This window comes from Coregonus clupeaformis, chromosome 11 (genome assembly GCF_020615455.1).
Source record: "Coregonus clupeaformis isolate EN_2021a chromosome 11, ASM2061545v1, whole genome shotgun sequence".
In the NCBI taxonomy this organism is placed as follows: Eukaryota; Metazoa; Chordata; class Actinopteri; order Salmoniformes; family Salmonidae; genus Coregonus; species Coregonus clupeaformis.
Genome location: NC_059202.1, coordinates 44,098,063 through 44,112,742, shown reverse-complemented (window position 1 = coordinate 44,112,742; position 14,680 = coordinate 44,098,063).

The following is a 14,680-nucleotide window of genomic DNA, read 5'->3' as shown; positions in this document are numbered from 1 at the left end:
TTACTATGGCATAATATTACTTACCATAATATTGGTTACCATGGTGCCTTAAGGTAGCCTAGGCAGAAAGCTCTGTAAATATTGTACGTTTTTATCGTTTTTAAGTGTATTTTATTGCATTTTTTAATCAACTTTTTTGGTTTTTGATAACTTGTTGATAGATGAACTGAAATATCTGGTGGTGACCCACGGACTTGCAGGACTGATTATGCAAGTCAGATAGCTGATATGGCTGACTTGCTTAAGCAAATGTGGTTTCTACTGACATGTGAGTTGTACAAACTATGGCATAATGGGACGACGAGTGGATAAGAGGCAATCCGTAATTTGATTAAGACATTAATGAGTGAGCTAGGACAACGTACACTACCAGTCAAAAGTTTGGACACACCTACTCATTCAAGGGTTTTTCTTTATTTTTACTATTTTTTACATTGTAGAATAATAGTGGGATGAGTCGGACGGCAGAGTGAAAGAAAAGCAGACAACAAGTGCTCAGCATATGTAGGAACTCCTTCAAGACTGTTGGAAAAGCATTCCAGGTGAAGATGGTTGAGAGAATGCAAAGAGTGTGCAAAGCTGTCATTAAGGCAAAGGGTGTATTTGGATTTGTTAAACACTTTTTTGGTTACTACATGATTCCATACGTGTTATTTCATAGTTTTGATGTCTTCAATATTATTCTACAATGTAGAAAATAGTACAAATAAAGAAAAACCCTGGAATGAGTAGGTGTGTCCAAACTTTTGACTGGTACTGTAGTCAATATAACTATTTGTTCAGCACTTTTTAAATGTACAGCGTCAGAATTCAGAACATGGGCCGTTCTTAAAGTATTCTCCCTGTACACCAAGTCAGAACCGTAGGATAAATGAAGGGGGCATATGGAAAGCTAGACAATAAGTAGACAATGAAAGCTCTTACAATATTCGATGATTACATTTCTCTAAAACAGGCTATAGGCTACATGTGCACCACCAAGTCAGAATAGTAGGCTAAGTTATGAGGGGGAAAGGGACCAAATTATTAGGGTGAAGCACATGTGCTACTAACAGCTTACTACACAACATAAACTTAGTATTACTTTTTTAGCTACAGTATACATATCTCCCTGGCATATTACATAATTTATGCAGCAGCATACAATACATTTTTGGACTCACCTTGTTGTGTTGTGCTCACTTGAACAGGAAGGTGGCGCGGCGGTCCTTGCGGGCAAATTTTGTCATGAAACCTTGTCATCAAAGTCTGGCATTCTCTGGATTTATGGTGCTTTCAAGACAACTGGGAATTCGGATAAAAACAAGGTCGAATCATGAGGTCAGCGATCTTCAGGTCTGAGCTGTAGAAAGAAACCTGAGTGCCCAACTTGGAATTCCGAATTGGATGACCGTTCAAAACGTATTTTCCCAGTCGGAGCTAGTTTTTTTCAGAGTTCCCAGTTGTCTTGAACTCACTGAAGTCTGACATTTCCCAGTTCCGAGTTGTTTTTAAAGCGGCAGAAGTCATGCTCAATTGACAGCATAGCCAATGTATTCAACCTTTTCTGGCCCATGGTGTTGAACGTTTATCATTTTAAGCTTGGAAAAGAGACCCTTAAACCCAGACTTGGACCACACACCCACTCCACTGAATAGCAGGCTAGTCATTGCTTTGCAACGCTTGCAGTTAGCCACTGATTCCATCCAAACCACTCATTGTTGAATTTGCGATTTCCAACTTGTTGTGTAATGTTAATGTCCAATGGCCAATGAACACCGATACGTTTCATCTATCATTTCCCTTTATGTGACAAGGATGAAAAGGATTTGCCAGTAGATCGTCGACGTGATTCATGATGATGACTGCTTGTCTAGCTTGCTAGGTTAGATTTTGAAAGTATGATGTTGACATGATCATTCCAATCAAAGCTACGGTAGATATAACGTGATTTGACATTTTATCTGTGGCCAATGACATTGAGCCTTCTTGGATGGCCACTACTAATGTAACTCTATGGCAGCACCCAAGGGGCTTGAATTTTCGAGCTCTCCCAGTAGATTTTGCAGTGACGTAGTGTCCCCATGAGTGACAGAACACTGAGCCAATCACGGCACTACTAGAGAACATTACCAACCCCTACGATCAGTATTTTCCGCTGGCTGCCAACCACCACAGAAAGTACCGAGTTAGGCACAAACACCTGCATTTTGGAGCTGCGTTATCAAGAAAGAAAAAAAGAGACCATGTTTGTATGCGGCTTAATTAACTCAATTATTATTATTTTTCATTGTTTGCAAACACGATATGTGACACGTATTAATGCCAAAATAACATGCAAAACAGGCAACAACTAAAAATATATATACAGTGCATTCGGAAAGTATTCAGACCCCTTGACTTCCTCTACATGTTGTTACGTTACAGCCTTATTCTAAAATTGATTAAATTGTTTTTCCCCCTCATCAATCTACACACAATACCCCATAATGACAAAGCAAAAATGGTTTTTAGAAACTGTTGCTAATTTATAAAACATTCTAAACTGAAATATGACATTTACATAAGTATTTAGACCCTTTACTCAGTACTTTTTTGAAGCACCTTTGGCAGCGATTACAGCCTCGATTCTTCTTGGGTATGACGCTACAAGCTTGGCACACCTGTATTTGGGGAGTTTCTCCCATTCTTCTCTGCAGATCCTCTCAAACCCTGTCAGGTTGGATGGGGAGAGTCGCTCCACAGCTATTTTCAGATCTCCAGAGATGTTCAATCAGGTTCAAGTCCGGGCTCTGGCTGGGCCACTCAAGGACATTCAGAGACATGTCCCGAAGCCACTCCTGCGTTGTCTTGGCTGTGTGCTTAGGGTCGTTGTCCTGTTGGAAGGTGAACCTTCGCCCCAGTCTGAGGTCCTGAGCGCTCTGGAGCAGGTTTTCATCAAGGATCTTCTCTCTACTTTGCTCTGTTAATCTTTCCCTCGATCCTGCCTAATCTCCCAGTCCCTGCAGCTGAAAAACATACCCACAGCATGATGCTGCCACCACCATGCTTCACCGTAGGGATGGTGCAGGTTTCCTCCAGACGTGACGCTTGGCAATCAGGACAAAGAGTTCAATCTTGGTTTCATTCAATTAAATCAAATTTTATTTGTCACATACACGTGTTTAGCAGATGTTATTGCGGGTGTAGCAAAATGCTTGTGCTTCTAGCTCCGACAGTGCAGTAATATCTAACAAGTAATATCTAACAATTTCACAACATATACATACAGTGGGGGAAAAAAAGTATTTAGTCAGGCACCAATTGTGCAAGTTCTCCCACTTAAAAAGATGAGAGAGGCCTGTAATTTTCATCATAGGTACACGTCAACTATGACAGACAAATTGAGAAAAAAATTCCAGAAAATCACATTGTAGGATTTTTTATGAATTTATTTGCAAATTATGGTGGAAAATAAGTATTTGGTCACATACAAACAAGCAAGATTTCTGGCTCTCACAGACCTGTAACTTCTTCTTTAAGAGGCTCCTCTGTCCTCCACTCGTTACCTGTATTAATGGCACCTGTTTGAACTTGTTATCAGTATAAAAGACACCTGTCCACACCCTCAAACAGTCACACTCCAAACTCCACTATGGCCAAGACCAAAGAGCTGTCAAAGGACACCAGAAACAAAATTGTAGACCTGCACCAGGCTGGGAAGACTGAATCTGCAATAGGTAAGCAGCTTGGTTTGAAGAAATCAACTGTGGGAGCAATTATTAGGAAATGGAAGACATACAAGACCACTGATAATCTCCCTCGATCTGGGGCTCCACGCAAGATCTCACCCTGTGGGGTCAAAATGATCACAAGAACGGTGAGCAAAAATCCTAGTGAAATCCTAGTGAATGACCTGCAGAGAGCTGGGACCAAAGTAACAAAGCCTACCATCAGTAACACACTACGCCGCCAGGGACTCAAATCCTGCAGTGCCAGACGTGTCCCCCTGCTTAAGCCAGTACATGTCCAGGCCCGTCTGAAGTTTGCTAGAGTGCATTTGGATGATCCAGAAGAGGATTGGGAGAATGTCATATGGTCAGATGAAACCAAAATATAACTTTTTGGTAAAAACTCAACTCGTCGTGTTTGGAGGACAAAGAATGCTGAGTTGCATCCAAAGAACACCATACCTACTGTGAAGCATGGGGGTGGAAACAACATGCTTTGGGGCTGTTTTTCTGCAAAGGGACCAGGACGACTGATCCGTGTAAAGGAAAGAATGAATGGGGCCATGTATCGTGAGATTTTGAGTGAAAACCTCCTTCCATCAGCAAGGGCATTGAAGATGAAACGTGGCTGGGTCTTTCAGCATGACAATGATCCCAAACACACCGCCCGGGCAACGAAGGAGTGGCTTCGTAAGAAGCATTTCAAGTATCGTGTCGCGTCGGCTGGTGGTGGTTATTGCTGTCAAACAAAGAGTCCACTTAGGCTGCACCTTGATTAGAAGTTTTATTCATATCACAAGTTTACAGCATAAGTTTACAGACCCGCAGTGTCTGGAGAAGCACTGTCCCAAAATAATCTGAATGCTTCTGACCCCCTCTTTGTCTAGCTCATACTTATAAACAATGCCAAAATATGGGTTGCTCCCTATGCCGTCCAATCACCTATCCCCCCTGGGGCGTCACCCTACAACTGCTACTTTTGAACTAAGATAAACATCTTTTTTTCTTTGTCCCTCTAGAATAGTCATAATCTTCATACACGACACAAGGTCCTGGAGTGGCCTAGCCAGTCTCCAGATCTCAACCCCATAGAAAATCTTTGGAGGGAGTTGAAAGTCTGTGTTGCCCAGCGACAGCCCCAAAACATCACTGCTCTAGAGGAGATCTGCATGGAGGAATGGGCCAAAATACCAGCAACAGTGTGTGAAAACCTTGTGAAGACTTACAGAAAACGTTTGACCTGTGTCATTGCCAACAAAGGGTATATAACAAAGTATTGAGAAACTTTTGTTATTGACCAAATACTTATTTTCCACCATAATTTGCAAATAAATTCATTAAAAATCCTACAATGTGATTTTCTGGAGAAGAAAAAATCTCATTTTGTCTGTCATAGTTGATGTGTACCTATGATGAAAATTACAGGCCTCTCTCATCTTTTTAAGTGGGAGAACTTGCACAATTGGTGGCTGACTAAATACTTTTTTCCCCCACTGTATGTATGCACTCACTAACTGTAAGTCGCTCTGGATAAGAGCATCTGCTAAATGACTAAAATGTAAAATGTAAAAATCACCCAATTAACTTACTTACTTTTTAAAACCCTCTACAATATCTATCATACTCTATCGTTAACTTTCCACATAACAGTACCTCAACAGATTATAGTCAAAACAAATAAAACATCTGTTCACCGATATGCAATTTTAATTACTATGTTATCCTATCCGACATGGATTGGTAGGACAATATCTTTCATATAATGTTATCAGTAATTCACGTCAATAGCATCAATGTAAAATATTTGCTTTCTGTCCCTTCCTGGGCTCGAACCAGGGACCCTCTACACATATCGACAACATTCACCATCGACACACCATACAAATCCGCAACCCTTGCAAAGCAACTACTTCCAGTTCATAGAGCAAGTGACGTCACCTAATGAAAACCGCACTAGCTCTCACCGCTAACTAGCTAGCCATTTCCTGACGATAATATTCAACCCCCTATGACTTCCTACAACATACGCAATCCTTGTACACCTAACGTAACCCATAATGTCCCTTACAGCGCTCTCACGTTTCAGCAAGCCCCAATGGTTAACACCCGCAGACAAAAATTGAAATTCTTCCATTTTTACAAGCAGACCTAATAAAACACACTTTCAAACAGCGTTCAGCATTTACCTCTATCATAGGGTTTAAAAACTAACTTAACAACAGTAACCATCCTAAATTGCCGTAGTAAAGTCATGTTTGGTTCAGTTTATCTATTACGATATAAGACATTCACTTCTCCATACGTCGTAAACTATATCCTATTTCTCTTGTAATCAACTAAAATCATAGCCACGCAATGAAACCATCACTCCGCCATTATCAGAATGAATGAGATCTAGTCAACTATCCTTTCTAAGTAGGCTACAAGTAACACCAAACACTTGCTGTAGTTTACCATCATATATTGAAATCATCCATTTATCACGATCCAATTTATTTATAGACATATTCCACCATTCTCACTCGTTTAATCTAGCAAAACCTTATTCAATGCCCAAAAAATTACTACCACGCACTCTTCTCTCCATACCCATTAACATTTTTACAAATAGCGCCATTACAATGATTTCTCATCTTACCCTCTGATACAAAATTAAGTTCCATCACTTTACTACGTTAGCTCTATCATGATAATTAGTTCACTTGAACCCTATATTGTCTTTATACTATATTATACATTACGTCTAAAACAACATTACTCACGGTGAGTTTATTCCTTAAATCTTATCTTAATCACATTATCCAACTACGGTACAAACTTAGAAAACCCATATTAATTACTTTCCCATCCACTATGCACGTCTACGTTTGGGTGAGCAAGTTTAATACAGACATGGCACTCATTATGATTTTGTCATTACCATTTCCAAATCGTCACAACTCCTTATAGAACGTTAGAAAGTTCTATATACTCACATCAAATAATCCCTTCGTAGTGTTTTTAACCATTCTTAATCGACACAAATCTCTACAAACATTTTCCCAGCGGAACCAAAAAAATTAAAATAAATAGACTGTAATTTCCCAGACACTGCTCTGCCTGTCCAGAAAATATAGCCTAAATTGCTCTCTAAAATAACGTAAATCTCCATACCACTGCATATTAAAATGTTGTTTGCTTATTTCTGCCATTTTGGTGCTAGTATTCAATATATTACATTGCATTGGCTCCATCTCCTGGCCATTTTGAGTAATTCATCCACAGGACTTTGTTACAGGGCTTGTATAACACAGTTGAGGCCTTGAACCTCTTCCCGACTAACACTTCATGATGATTCTTTCACATCAAAGGCCTTAAACCTATTTTATGAACTTCATGATGATTATTTCACATCAAAGGCCTCGAACCTATTTTATGAACTTTATGATGATTCTTTCACATCAAAGGCCTCAAACCTATACCAAGGATTCTATTTTATAATCTCGTCATGTTGAGGACTCGAACCCCGCATCTTTCTACGTTCGTCTACCAAAGACGTTTATCGCTGAGGACTCGAACCTCGCATCTTAAAAATGTCTATCCTGTCGTCACGGGACTGACATAACCCATCTACCTTACTTTAGGACACGAATCTAACTTATCATAATAAAAGTGCCTACACCGAATGTTGTTAAAACCCATTCTACTACTTCTGTTTTGTGTTTGGTCCTTTACTCAGACCAAACCCTGTTTAGAATAATAGCACCCTATTATCGTCAAATTTAATTAACTCCTTACATCTCATTACCTAACTCAATACAACTCATCGTCCCCCTTTAAAAATATTGAATTTTAAAAACGTTTGTTACAGTTCAGCTTTACCACAGATAAGCAGATTTTGACACAATCAAAAAAATGAAAGTCTGCTTACCTGTTAGTTGAGCTGTGAACTGCATCCTGTTCGTTTAGACGCCAATCTGTTATGATGAGTTTCTGGTATTGAGAAGTTCACGATGCAAGAATTTACTTTTATTTTATACCGAGTATTTATTGGATCACGAGCTTGTGGGTTCATCTAACCAACGGACATAGCTTTGCCCTTCGTCAGTTGAACTCACTTGAATAAAGAAGACACTCTACCTTATATACCCTTCTATTACCCTCTTACTGGCATACATCTGGCAAGTCTCCATGGGCACTCCCTGTCTTTGATGTTCATCACTCTTTACCCCAAGTCACTATCCTAAACATCACTCATGCTATCCTAAACATCACTAATCTACTTGACATAATGGAATGTAGACTTCATGGCCCCAAACCACTCATCTCTTAACTCTTCCTCTGTCCTCACAATCCTATAACACGACATCATTACATCTGTTCTGGACTTTGAAGAGACCTCTGGTGGCACGTGGGTGCATGGGTGATTGAGCTGTGTGCTAGTCGTTTAAACAGACAGCTCGGTGCTTTCAACATGTCAATACCTCTCACAAATACAACTAGTTATGAAGTCAATCTCTCCTCCACTTTGAGCCAGGAGAGATTGACATGCATATTATTAATGTTATCTCTCTGTGTACATCCAAGGGCCAGCTGTGCTGCCCTGTTCTAAGCCAATTGCAATTTTCTTAAGTCCCTTTTTGTGGCACCTGACCACACAACTGAACCGTAGTCCAGGTGCAACAAAACTAGAGCCTGTAGGACCTGCCTTGTTGATAATGCTGTTAAGAAGGTAGAGCAGCGGATTATTATGGACAGACTTCTCCCCATCTTAGCTACTGTTGTGTCATTATGTTTTGACCATAACAGTTTACAATCCAGGGTTACTCCAAGCAGTTTAGTCACCTCAACCTGCTCAATTTCCACATTATTTATTACAAGATTTAGTTGAGGTTTAGAGTTTAGTGAATGATTTGTCCCAAATACAATGCTTTTAGTTTAGGAAATATTTAGGACTAACTTATTCCTTGCCACCCATTATGAAACTAACTGCAGCTCTTTATTAAGTGTTGCAGTCATTTCAGTCGCTGTAGTAGCTGACGTGTACAGTGTTGAGTCATCCGCATACATACACACACTGGCTTTACTCAAAGCCAGTGGCATGTTGTTAGTAAAGATTGAAAAAAACAAGGGTCCTAGACAGCTGCCCTGGGGAATTCCTGATTCTACCTGGATTATGTTGGACAGGCTTCCATTAAAGAACAGCCTCTGTGTTCTGTTAGACAGGTAACTCTTTATCCACAATATAGCAGGGGATGTAAAGCCATAACATACGTTTTTCCAGCAGCAAACTATGATCGATAATGTCAAAAGCCGCATTGAAGTCCAACAAAACAGCTCCCACAATCTTTTTATCATCCATTTCTCTCAGCCAATCATCAGTCATTTATGTAAGTGCTGGGCTTGCTGAATGTGCCATGTGCCTTTTACTGAGGAGTGGCTTCCGTATGGCCACTCTACCTTAAATGCCTGATTGGTGTAGTGCTGCAGATATTGTAGTCCTTCTGGAAGGTTCTCCCATCTCCGCCTAGCCAAACTGAGCAATCGGGGGAGAAGGGCCTTGGTCAGGGAGGTGACCAAGAACCTGATGGTCACTCTGACAGAACTCCAGAGTTCCTCTGTGGGGATGGGAGAACCTTCCAGAAGGACAACCATCTCTGCAGCACTCCACCAATCAGGGCTTTACGGAAGTCACTACTTAGTAAACTGGTCGCCACTGAATACTTTAAGTTTTTCCAAACTCACTTCACTTGCGCAAAAGAACAAACCTTGCGCTGCTCTTGCTAGCACATGGACAGATCAAATACACAGTTGTAACTCTGATTAAGGTGTTTACATGTCCTAGAAATTCTGAAAGATTGCTCAGAAAACCATGTGTTTTAATCAGTGTATGCTAACTTCGATTATGACCTTACGACGATTTAAGTTAAGCAGAGTAACATGCTAACCAGACTACACGCGCGAGTGCGTCCGTGTGCGCCATCACGCGCAAGTAGATTTTTTTCCCCCCACACCAGACGGGATCAGGACACGCAGGTTGAAATATCAAAATAAACTCTGAACCAATTATATTAATTTGGGGACAGGTCGAAAAGCATTAAACATTAATGCCAATTTAGGTAGCTAGCTTGCTGTTGCTAGCTAATTTGTCCTGTGATATAAACATTGGGTTGTTATTTTACCTGAAATGCACAAGGTCCTCTACTTCGACAATTAATCCACAGATAAAAGGGTAAAAGTTTGTTTTCTAGTAATCACTCCTCCTTCAGGCTTCTTCTTCTTCTTTGGACTTTATATGGCGGTTGGCAACCAACTTTAAGGTGCATTACCACAACCAACTGGACTGGAGCGTATACCTCAGTTCATCTTTCAATCACCCACATGGGTTGATGCTCCTAAAAACCAATGAGGAGATGGGAGAGGCAGGATTTGCAGCGCGTCTAGCATCACAAATAGAACCGAGTTCTATTTTAGCGCCTGGCCAGTGTGGGTGCAATAATTGAATAACAGCTTAGTGGTTAAGAGCGTTGTGCCAGTAACCAAAAAGTCGCTGGTTCTAATCCCCAAGCTGACTAGGTGAAAAATCTGTCGATGTGCCCTTGAGCAAGGCACTTAACCCTAATTGCACCTGTAAGTCGCTCTGGATAAGAGCGTCTGCTAAAATGTAAAATGTACATTTATTTTGCAACGCTCGCGCACATGACGCGTGCGGTGTGGTCAGCATGTTACGTGTTACATGACTAATGCCATACTTGGCCTACTGCCATAATCAGTTAAATATTGAATAATTAGTTTGTATGTAAACAAGTACGGCTCATCTCAGTCATGAAGAGGAATAACTTTGCAGCTGTTTCTGATTAATAAACAGTGCCATGCTGTTGGGTGGTAACATTCAAATTAAACCCATCCCTGAAACGAAACGTAGGCTGAAAAGAATGTGTACAGTGGGGAGAACAAGTATTTGATACACTGCCGATTTTGCAGGTTTTCCTACTTACAAAGCATGTAGAGGTCTGTCATTTTTGTCATAGGTACACTTCAACTGTGAGAGGCGGAATCTAAAAATAAAAAAAAATCCAGAAAATCACATTGTGTGATTTTTAAGTAATTATTTTGCATTTTATTGCATGACATAAGTATTTGATACATCAGAAAAGCAGAACTTAATATTTGGTACAGAAACCTTTGTTTGCAATTACAGAGATCATATGTTTCCTGTAGGTCTTGACCAGGTTTGCACACACTGCAGCAGGGATTTTGGCCCACTCCTCCATACAGACCTTCTCCAGATCCTTCAGGTTTCGGGGCTGTCGCTGGGCAATACGGACTTTCAGCTCCCTCCAAAGATTTTCTATTGGGTTCAGGTCTATTGACTGGCTAGGCCACTCCAGGACCTTGAGATGCTTCTTACGGAGCCACTCCTTAGTTGCCCTGGCTGTGTGTTTCGGGTCATTGTCATGTGGAAGACCCAGCCACGACCCATCTTCAATGCTCTTACTGAGGGAAGGAGGTTGTTGGCCAAGATCTCGCGATACATGGCCCCATCCATCCTCCCCTCAATACGGTGCAGTCGTCCTGTCCCCTTTGCAGAAAAGCATCCCCAAAGAATGATGTTTCCACCTCCATGCTTCACGGTTGGGATGGTGTTCTTGGGGTTGTACTCATCCTTCTTCTTCCTCCAAACACGGCGAGTGGAGTTTAGACCAAAAAGCTTTATTTTTGTCTCATCAGACCACATGACCTTCTCCCATTCCTCCTCTGGATCATCCAGATGGTCATTGGCAAACTTCAGACGGGCCTGGACATGCGTTGGCTTGAGCAGGGGGACCTTGCGTGCGCTGCAGGATTTTAATCCATGACGCCGTAGTGTGTTACTAATGGTTTTCTTTGAGACTGTGGTCCCAGCTCTCTTCAGGTCATTGACCAGGTCCTGCCGTGTAGTTCTGGGCTGATCCCTCACCTTCCTCATGATCATTGATGCCCCACGAGGTGAGATCTTGCATGGAGCCCCAGACCGAGGATGATTGACCGTCATCTTGAACTTCTTCCATTTTCTAATAATTGCGCCAACAGTTGTTGCCTTCTCACCAAGCTGCTTGCCTATTGTCCTGTAGCCCATCCCAGCCTTGTGCAGGTCTACAATTTTATCCCTGATGTCCTTACACAGCTCTCTGGTCTTAGTCATTGTGGAGAGGTTGGAGTCTGTTTGATTGAGTGTGTGGACAGGTGTCTTTTATACAGGTAACGAGTTCAAACAGGTGCAGTTAATACAGGTGATGAGTGGAGAACAGGAGGTTTTCTTAAAGAAAAACTAACAGGTCTGTGAGAGCCGGAATTCTTACTGGTTGATAGGTGATCAAATACTTATGTCAAGCAATAAAATGCAAATGAATTACTTAAAAATCATACAATGTGATTTTCTGGATTTTTGTTTTAGATTCCGTCTCTCACATTTGAAGTGTACCTATGATAAAAATTACAGACCTCTACATGCTTTGTAAGTAGGAAACCCTGCAAAATCGGCAGTGTATCAAATACTTGTTCTCCCCACTGTATGTCATATCATAGGAAAAGACACCGCATTCACACGGATTTGCACGAAGTTGGCAGTTCGGATTTGTCACTTCAAGCCAAAATATCATAGTTTGACTAAAACAATGACTTATTGACTTAAATCGTTGTGCAATATCATGGGTAAGCTTTGGCCATCGTCTTTCAGCTCGAAAAAGTGGATTTCTATTGGTGTGGGCATTTAAGTAAGGACACTTCCTTTGACCTGATGGTTGCATAGGTTAATCTTGGCAGATAGTCAAATTGATTTTTTTAAAAATCTATACCCCCTCATTGTCAGTCATAGAACCACAGGTGTATTTAATTCAAAAGATAACGAATTATAAATGTGCATAATATTTTATCATAATAAAAAGCATAGCCAACAATATATCCATTTAAAGTAACACTTTAAACAAAGTTTGCTGCAGGCACATATTTGTGTGACTTGCTGTAAGATTATCATAAACTGCATTTAAAAAGTTGCCTTTCTGAGAGCAATGTAGTCCGATGCTTCTTTGAGGTACTGTAAAATCCTTTTGCCGATATGGCACTGTAGTTGGACTGAATGAGGTGAGAGGGTGGCACACACTCTCTTTCAAAACAGTAGCTTTTTGCATAGTAATGAAAATGTTTATGGAGCAACCTTTATGATGACCCTAATGAAATCAATACATCAGAGCTCTGTAAAGATTGAATGTGCCTGTAAACTAATGGTAAACTAAATCTGATATTTCTACAAGCTGATGGCACTTTAGTTTATAAACAGACAAACCTCATATAGTCCTATTCATGTTCCTATAATAATGTTCATATGAGAAAATATGAGCTTCTGGTCTTGTTCTTTGTGGTAACTTTGATAGGCAGCACGTGACATGTTATTATATATGATAGCTAGTAACCTCCTCACCAGGCTAATTGCGCATGGTCAGAAGTGTAGGTGAAAGGGATTAGGTAGCCACTAGCCCGCAATGTTTCTGATCTAACTATGCTTGTCTCACTAATAACCACCAGATGACACTGTTGTCAAGAACTTCATCGGCTTGAGTTTTGGAGGGGGACTGTGTTGTACAGCCTGCTGCTGGCCTTTCGCTCTGCCCACTCCATAGCCCCCAATGCAAGACACTGTGATAGACTGTACATGGGATACATTTTGGCTTGTAGAGAGAAGTTTTCTGTCTCAGCTAAAGTGGGGTGGGAAATATTCAGTAGGGTCTCTACAAACCAAATATGTTTCGTTTTGGAGGGAAACTGTGTTATAGACTAATGCATCTAGTCCTGCATGTTATATTAATTCCAAAACAATACATGAATGTACTGTTGTTGTGTTGAATATCAGTTGTAAAGACCAAACACTTTAACACTTTTTTTGCTTCCAGTGTAAAATAAAATGCAAACAAAGACAAAAACACAATGTAAACAATGATGGACTGACATACCTGTTAACGACCTAGATTAACCTAATGTGATGGTAATGTCTGCACCTTTACACCTTTAAATCAGCCCAAGGCCAGCCTTGACATGCAAAAAAATACATTAGGTAAATTGCTTGGCCTGACAAATAACATAGTTTTGAGGTAGTATCCTAATAAAATCATGTTGCTATAGGTTTATATCACCCCAATTATACATAGCCTTCCAATTATTTTCTTAAACCCACCTTGGTCGCAGTCAATCCAAAGGTTCGCCTCTTGGACTTGGGTTTTGGACTGATTCATGGATCATAGCCCATCTCTCCAAATTGTAATTTGTGAGAACATGCAAGTGATTATTACTTGGCCTTTGTCTTATTAGAAACTTCAATGTTTAGCATTCCACTTCCAAATATAAAAGGCGCGCTTGACATTCTTTTCAAGCAAATTATTACAATGGGAGAAGCAACACGCACATGCATTAAATGTGCAGCAGGACTCAGTAGAGAAACAATTTGGACCAGCACTCCAGATATTCTTGTACTTTATGTTTTTCGTGTAAGGTCAAAAGTCACAACTGTAATGTGAAACCCTGTATCCCCATCTCGCTTTATTGATCTTCCATTAGTTGGCAATGAGAGGTTGACCAACAGATTGAGCTCAGTAATCTGTCATTCAGGGATAAATGCCAAAAAAAGGGCACTACTGGGCAAAGTTTATATTTGACTCTTTTCAATATTAAGATGATCTCTATAGAGATTACTTAAAGCAAAATATGACTTAAAGCAAACAGTATGAGTCCAAATCAACAATTCAGCAAAGTCATTTCACAGTTGGATGCAGTGAAAACAGGATAGACTACATAACCATTGCTTCAACAGAGGCTTCAAAACAGCGAAATGTGTGACATTATAGAATCTTTTGTGTAGGAAATGCTACCTGCAATTTTTTTAGCCAATGATCTCCACATTCACAGTTTATGCTCTCAAAATTGCAGTCATTGCAAGAAAGCCATGTATAGCCAGGGTAAAAAAAAGTAATAGTTGAACC